Consider the following 8,688-nt stretch of genomic DNA (forward strand, 5'->3'; position numbering starts at 1 on the left):
GGCCAGGCTGTTCCTGTGCTGCTTGTCTGCCTGCACCTTCTGGGAGGAGACAGGGAGGGTGAAAGAGGAGGCAGAGGATCATGGAAATCACACAGCTTTTCCCCCGGTGGGAGCATGTGCATACATAGAAGATAAAAAGCACCTCTGTGGCACGTTATGATGTGGTGCTGGCAGGTTATAATCAATTCATGCTGATGATTAACAGTAATAAACCACTAAGCTGTTATTATACCTCTGGTTTCATTTTTCCTTGCACTTATGACACAATTGCTCTCTAATACTTGTGTCTAGTTAAATAATTCACCAGACAGCTAATGTATAGGTTACATGAGTGACCAGTCCAACTTGGTTCTGCTTTAACTGCAGTCCTGTACCACAAAGGGTAACATCTTCCCTCTACATTTCACACTCACCTGTGCTCGTGTCTTGCCAGGTCCGTCTCCTGTCAGATGACGTGTGTTCAGGCGCTTGGCGTGGACGTCAGGGGAGTGTCTCGGCTGTCTGCAGCGAGCAGGAGGCTTGAGCCCAGCTGCCTGATGGAACAAAGCACGGGGTTTCAGCCTTGTTCCCACACCTCCTTCAATACTGTTACACACCTGAAGCATTGCTTTTCTCTCACCTCCTGCACCGGGCTTCTCTCACGGAAGAGGTAGCTCTCAAATGAAGCGCTTGGCTCATTCCTCTGCCTTGCTGCCTCCTGCAAGCCCTTTTTTGACTTTGCCACCATTGCCGGGTCTTGTTTAGAAATCCGCGAGAAGATGGGTACCTGGGCGTAAGGGCTGCCGTCCGTGGGAAGATGGGTACCTGGGCGTAAGGGCTGCCTGAACGGAGCAAAGGGAAACGGGAACCAGAGTCACTGACTGTGTGGCCAACAAGGAGCTCCCTCCTGCCTCTGGGTTTGTCTCCTCTCGCTGGGGAAGGACTCAGTTGATCCTGAATTCCTCACTGCTCTGCACCATGAGTCACAGGAGCTGCCATCTGGCATGCCCAGCGCTAGCAGACAGAGATCCACCAAGGCACCAATCCCTCGGCTGCAGTGTCAAGTGCTTGATCCACAGCAATCCATGGCATGGAGGTGTTGGGGTAACCCAGAGCCCACCCGCTACTAGAGGCTCTGCCACGGGCTGTTTCTGGCAGCCACCTTGTGCAGACACCTCTGGAGGGCGATTCATTCGCCCGTACAAGCCCTCAGAGCAGAACCTGTTCAATTTTGCTTCTTGCCCGGGAAGGGTTTTGAGCTGGACGGACTCCCAATGTCTGCTCCAGCTCTGTTCTTTGTGATCCTTTCAGGAATGACCTTGGGAAAGGTTTGCTAGCGCAGGGCTGACCCTGAACCAGAGGCACCGATCCTCCACCTTTGGAGAATTGGTGCTTCTGTGGTGCCAGCAGGGAACAGAAGAAGCTGTGGCAAACGCCCCTGTTGGGGTGTCACCCTCGTAGCTCCAGTGACTTCCCTTTTGGACAGAGTGGGAGTGACAGCGTGCAAGCCTTACATTTGAGGCCCTCCATGTGAGCTGCTGCCTCGCTGTTGTGCATGGCTGTGACACGGGTGAAGGTTACAGAGGAAGGCATAGGGTAAGCCGGCTCTTTCTGGATTTTGTGTGGCTTCTTTCTGCAGCACTTGAGGCTCAAGTCACCATCCATCCAGGCTTGTTGGCTGGTGCAGTCTCTAAGCTTCTTCTTGTAGTAGCTAGAAGACAAAAGAGGGCGTCATTGTCCCGTGAAACAGCCCCGGGCCCTGCTCAGCGCTGGCTGCTGTGCACCTGCAGACCTGGAAAGACCGCATACGGGACGATATTTAAACCACAAAGGTGCATGGTGGGCACATGGTGGAATTTACAGCAGTGACTTTGTAGAGCAGGGGCCTGAGCGATGCAGGTGCTTTGGGATGTCCAACTCGATATAAAACATAGATTTCCAATCTACCCTTGAGGCCTCTGTGTTCTGTGTATTTTGTTATATAAAGCACAAATATCCCAGTAAAGTGGGGACCCCCCTTCTGTACCTCACAGAGCTAAGGCAGCTCACCTGATAATCTGTAACAGAGTTCTCCGGGGCAGAGCTGCCAGCTCCACCAGCTTCGAGAAGACTTTGAAGAGAAGAATTCCTCTGTCATCAACAGAATCAAAGCTGTCTGAGTCATTTTTCCCTGGTGCTGGAGAGAAGAAGAGTGGTCAGAGCCATGACTGCGCCGTGTCCTACCTTCACAGAGCTCAAAGGGAGCAGAGATCCCAGCAGCCCGCAGGAAGATTGGGACAAGTTATGCCATGGGATCCATTCCCACTTTCTTCTGAGTGCTGGTTAGGTGTCTAGCAGGGAGGACAATTCCCTGCAGCTAATCATTAGCCAAAGAAGGCAAGGTCTTCTACTACTTCTGTGTCCATCTTGTAAGAGAAGAGTTTGGCCTCTGCTCTTGTAGCCGGGAAAATCTGGGGCAAATGCTGGATTCCTGCCCCTGTCCCTGAGACTGCAAGCACAGCAACGATCCTTCCCCACTGCTTTTCTCTGGCTCTTGGCCTGGGGGCAGAGCTAACCCTGAGCTGGCCTGCCGTGGCCCACCGAGCTATTGCTGTCTTGTCTGAGTAGAGCTGCCTTCGTTTCTTTGGGTCCCAGATGCTGATTTCTTGCTCAGTACCAATTAGTCTGAGAATCAGGTAAATTCAGACATCTCTGGGTAAGCGAGGCTTTTGCTGGAGCAGAATGTCTCTTACTTACATGTTGTCTGGGCAAAATGCTTCTGGTCAGTAATGATGTCCAGAAAGTTGAGGAAATCCGGCATCCTGTCTCCTGCAGGCAAGTGTCATCTCTGTTTTTTTGCTGTAATTAAATTCTGGGGCGAGCAGCTCTGAGCTGGTGCCACAGAAAGATTTGCTACTAAAATCTAAGGGTAGCAGAAAAGCTGTTAAAGCTTTCACACGTAACTGGGCTGTGGAACTTGGTGTTCCTGCATGCATAAAGAGGTCCAAAAAGCACAATATGTATTAATGAAGGACAGTCCCTGGTAAGTGCTAAAAGGCAGCAGCCCAAGTACAGCCTCTGGTGCAGTATTTCCTGGGCACATGGAGGAGGAGCACTTTGCACACCCAAAAATTGGCTTCAGACAACCCACGGGGGAGAAGCGTGTGGTCTAGTGCACTCACCGTCAGCTTCTGCACATGCCAGCTTGTCGTACGCCTTTTGTCCAGTTGAACTAACACCCAGCCGCTTAGTGGTCTCCTCCAGGCTGTGAAGATTAACATTGCTGCTGGCATCTTGGGAGAGTAAGTTGAAAATATCAGAGAATGCTGCAGGCAGGGAGAGGATGGGGGTGAAACGGGCTGGGGGGAGGCACTGCCTATATTATATTTGTTTGGAAGCAATGAACTAGAACCTTTGGGGACTTGGGACTGGGATTGGGGCAGGTTCTTCCTTCAAAGCATCTACCTCTAAACAGCTCCCGAGGGTGCAGGGGAGTTGGGGAATCGGAGCAGAGGAAGAATGAGTCTGTATTTAATGTGAGGTGCTGGGTGAGGGGTTGGTTTAGTTCTAGCTCTGCTCTAATGAGCTTCAGTTCTCCCTCTGTCAAAAAGGGTCCCCAAATCCTTGGGACAGGGGCTCGTCCCTTCCTTTGTGTGCTCCTGGTGGTTGTCTCAGGAGGACCACACAGTGCCGTAGGACCAAGCTAAAGGTCAAACCGCTCCTGGCCATGCTGGCAGCATGTCTTCCAGGGGGAAAGCCCACAACAAGGTGACTTTACCTTTCTGTTGTTTCCTTGTCATGTTCTTTGCTGCTTTGCACTCAATCTTCTGCTGAGGGATGCGCGAGAGGTCCCTGCCACACCGACACAGGCACAGAGACAGACAAAAGGACAACTGAGAGGGACGCAGTGACAAGAGACCAGCTGATACACCGCTCCTGCCGATGGAGGTGGAGCAAGCAATGCAGGTGCCGGTCCTTCTCCCAGCCCTGTGGGTCGGACAGTGCTGGAGGGGCTGCCAGAGGAGAGCCCAGCGCCATGCTCACATGATGGGAGCAAAACACTGTGCAGAGCTCACGGTAACTGCTCAAGGCTGCACAGAACTGATAACGGGATCTCAGCTGTCTTTCCCAGTTCAGGCCAGCTTTGACAGAGAGAAACTGCGGCCACTCTGGTGTGTGTGGGGAAGGAGAAACATCAGCCAGGAGGAAACAGCCCTGGAAGCCTCCTTTGGCCACGCTGCAACATCAGATGGACCAGACTCTGACCCACAGCCTCACTGGGCTGGTGCTCAGGAGCCTGCCCCAATCCACTGCCCATGGCTCAGCATTTCTTCTCTGGATTGGTAATGCCAATGTGCACAGCGGTGTAGGCATGGGTGAAGGCAGGACACCTGCACGTGGTCACCTAACGGGCCAGGGACAGCAGCAGTTCCACACCCCCAGTGTCTGCCATCATGCTCACCTGGTTGCCTCCCTCAGGAGGGGTTTTGTCACACTCTTCTTTGGCAGAGGCTTTGGTGTCACGCTGGTTTTGGGAGCAGAGCCAGGAGAAGGAGCAACTTTTTCTGGATGTGGAAAGACAAATAAGTGGAGAGTCTCATGGGCTGCCCTTCAGGCAGGGCACACAGCTGGAGCCATTGCCAGGAGGGAGCTGGAGGGACCCTGCCATGAGTCCTGTCCCTCTTTTGTGCCACCAGACTGGCTTCACTGGGCACAACATGAGGCCTCTGTGGCAGATGGAGGCACAAAAACTAATGTACTAGATCCTGCTGAGACAGAGGAGGAGCAATCGAGTCCCTCCCCATGAGACTTTCCTCCATGTTTACCCCACGTGAGGGGGAACCCATGGCATTATTTTTAGGGGATCGATTATCTCATGTAGCCGCTGTGTTAACATCATGTCCTCATTGTCTGACAAGCACCAGCACAGTCACGCAGTTGGCTTTTAACTAATCTGTTGGTTTCCACAGATTTCTAGGCTTTCTTCAAGGAAAAAGACCTCAGACACCTACCCTTGCATTCCACATGTCCTGAGGCTTCCAGCTTCTTACCGGTCAGATGGACTTCACTGGCTGTGGAGCCCAGGATGGAGTCGGGGTCCTGGGTGTCACCTTGGTACCCTGAGGTAGGGTCTGGGCAGTGTTTGAGTGGAGCTGGGTGGCTGGCCAGTGGCAGGGACTGGCTCTCTGGGGAGATTTCAGGCCTTGGCAGTGACAGCGAAGTGGCAGCCAGAGAGACAGAGACCCCATCCACTGCAGCCAGAGTTGGCACCTCCTGTGGCTCCTCGGTCAAGCAGGTCTCCACCGTGGACAGGTCAGAGCCCAGATTATCCTCAATGTCTGTGTCCTCTGCAACAACAAAGTTTTGGAAACCTCCTCTGCATGCTGGCAGTCAGCGCAGAGAGACTTGGCAAAAAAAAAAAAACCAAAAGAGACTCCTTTGCCTTTCACCTACCCTTTCCATCGTGGGATCTAAAGGGCTGTAGCCACAATAATGCAACGAAACTCCCTCCCCCCAGGCAGGCGGAGATGCTGGGGCCAAGAAAGATGAAATTCCCTTTCCACAGCCATTCCTCAGCCATCACCTCCCTCCACGCTGCACTGCATGTAACACGCTCTAGACCAGCTCCCTTCTCCTTTGGTATGAGGGATGGCGTTTGTATCTTGCCAAGACACAGAGTTCACTTTATGCTCTGGTGCCAAACAACGCAAAGCAAAAATTCCACGCAAGATTAAAGAGAAGGCAGAAACGGAGGGAACTGAACCTCCGCTGAGTGCACAGCACATCCCCACGCCAGCCATGGGCCAGGCACAAGCCGCAGACACCCAGCAGCTGCCCCGAGCTCCTGTCGCTGGGGCTGTGGAGGGGCAGAGAGCCAGGCGAGAACCTCAGTCCCCACCTGTGGTGTGTCCTTGGGCTTCCTCCAGCTCCTCACTGGCTACGGGGACGTCCACGGTGCTCACATCGGAGGCTGGGTCCTGGATGTTGACCATATCCCCTGGGGTGTGGGAGAAGAGGGAGCTGAGTTAGTGGGGAATACATTTGAGGAAAGAGCCCAAAATACAGACGAGAGCTTGCAGGGGGACTCTTGGCTGCAGCTTTAAATGTCTTACCGAAAGGGCAGTTTACAACACTGGGAAGTCTCATATCCACAAAGGATTTGGTAATTTTAGAGAATCTCAGTCCAAAAATGCTTCCCACACCAGGGCCTTTTTGGCCAGATGCAGGCTGGGGGTTCAGGCTTTCCCCAGAGCACTGCACTCCCATCCCAGGCTCACCCCGACTCCTTCACTGCCCTGGAGATCCTCTAACGGATAAATCCCGGAGCAACCCAGTCCGATCCCTCAGCTGACCCAGCTTTGAGCAAGAGGTTGGACTGGAGACCTCCTGACATCCCTTCCAGCCTGAATTATTCAGTGATTATGTGGCTTGGGAAATCTCTGCACTTTTTTTTTTTTTTAATTCAATTTTTATTTATTTTCTCCTCTTCCTCCCCGATTCTTAAGCTTTTTGCCCAGCAGATGCTCCAGATCCTGAACAATCCCGAAATGCTGATATACTCACCATCCAGAGCCACGTCCTCCAGTGCCTCCTGGTGATTCTGGTCTGGTAAGTGGGTTTCCACTGGGACTAGGTGAGACTGCAGCTCTCCAACACCGACCTGCTTCCCTAGGATCAACGGGGAGATGTGTTTCATTTCCAAAAGTTTCAGAAGAAGGAGCACTTCAGCGCCTTCAGGGATAAAAGCAGCATTAAAAAGCAGCCCAGCCCGAAGTGTTGCTGCAGGAGCTGTGTCTGTGGGAAGGGCTGCAGGGTGTCCCCACTCTCTGGAAACCTCCATGGGGGAAATTTCCCTGGTGATCCCTGTCCGCAGTGGGAGATAACCATAAAGCAGCGCAGAAAGGTGGAAACCATCAGACCGAGAGCGTACATACATCACCATCTAGTGGTCCCCAGCACCAACAGCCTCAACGCAGCCCCAGATTTGCAGAGGCCTGGAGTTATTCCCGCTGGCAAACGGCTTCTCCCCGGAGCTGAGAGCAGCCGCCACCTCCGCCAGGTTCCTCCAGCTGCTCACACTGCTGCAGCACAGCCTCACAGCCCTGATTTTTTTGTGAAAAAAGCCACTCCAGACTGCCAGCAGCTGGCCCTCATGGCCATGGACCTGATTTTTCAAGCAGTCATGCCTGCTAGCATCCAGGGGCTGTGAACTTGGCTAAACAGGGGTCTCATCTCATCCCCCAGCTCGATGGGACATGGAGGTCTTCTGCCTGAATCACACACGGGGCATCGCTCTGGTTTCTCCAGCGTGTTGGGGTCATCGAGGCAGGACAGAGGATTTCAGAGGAGCATGATGGAGTTGAACTGGGTGGGGAGGAGCAGGGTTACCTTCCAGCTCCAGCACAGCCTCATCCTGCTCTTCTCCCTCCTCATCGTATGGATCCACGCTCAGGCTGGACGTGCTCTCCCTACCAAGGGAGCAGATGGACAGCGTGAGATGACCCTTCCCAGTGCCTGTCCCTCTGCCTTGGGGACCCAAATCACCCTGAGGGGACACCCAGGTCCCTGCGTTACCTGTCTTGGGGGGTGATCGCCTCCTCGGGGGGGCTGGGGACTCTGTGCTGAAATGCTGGGGGGCAGCTCTCTGTGGCACTGCTGGTGCTTGAGGCTCGCTGCTGAGGCTGGTCCTGGCCATCGCTCACGTACTTATTTTTCTTCTTGCCCCATGGCTGCCATTCCTTCCGTGATGCCTTGAAGGAGGGGAGGGTCTGGGGCCGGGAGCACCCACATAGTCAAACACAGTCTGAGCACTGGCTAAGCCCCGGAATGGGAATGGGAGGGAGCCAGCAGCCCCCATCTGGGGGGCTCTGGGAGGGTCCAGTCCTCCATTTCTGGAGGGTTCCCAGCTCCTGTGCAGGAGGTGACCCCAGGCTGGGCCACAGCAGCGTGCTCAGCAGTGGCCAAACCCATCTCCAGGCCAAATCCTTGCCCGTGCTTCCCGGGAGAATATAGGACATGCAGCCCCTGGAATGGCCCAGCTGCATCCCTGGGGATGAGGGTTGCGTGCATGGGTGATGGGCACGTAGTTTTGGATGCGCTTCCAAAAGAATGTGTGTGAATGTGTGCGGGGCCAGCGCTGCCCACCCTCACCTGTGTCTCTTGGTCTGCCTTCAGCATGTTCCTCCTGCGCACCGCCTGCCTGGGTGGGTACGTCTCGGCTGTCAGCACCATGCAGCACAGCTCAGCCACCCTGCAATGTTGGCACCATCCTCCATCACCCTCCCCTGCCCGTCCTGCAGCTTTTCTGCCTCTAGGACAAGTGGGGAACACGAGGAGCACCAAAACATGGGCAAATGTGGGCTCCCTCCATCCAGAGAGGTACCTCCTTACTCACTGGGAGGTCATGCTGGGTGTGGGTTTCTTGCTGGGCTTGACACTCATGCTGGGTGTAGAGGTTCTGCTGGACGTGGAGGTTCTTCTGGACATGGAGGTCCTTCTGGACACGGAGGTCCTTCTGGATGCAGAGGTCCTTCTGGACATGGAGGCTTTGCTGGACACAGAGGTCCTGCTGGAGGTTCTGCTGGACATGGAGGTCTTGCTGGATATGAAGGTTCTCCTGGATGTGGAGGATCTGCTGGATGTGGAGGTCCTTCTGGACATGGAGGTCCAGCTGGATGAGGACACCCTCCTGGGGACCAATGGGGTTTGGGAGCAGGCAGATGTGTCCTG

This window comes from Pterocles gutturalis, unplaced genomic scaffold, assembly GCF_000699245.1.
Source record: "Pterocles gutturalis isolate BGI_N339 unplaced genomic scaffold, ASM69924v1 scaffold18089, whole genome shotgun sequence".
NCBI lineage: Eukaryota > Metazoa > Chordata > Aves > Pterocliformes > Pteroclidae > Pterocles > Pterocles gutturalis.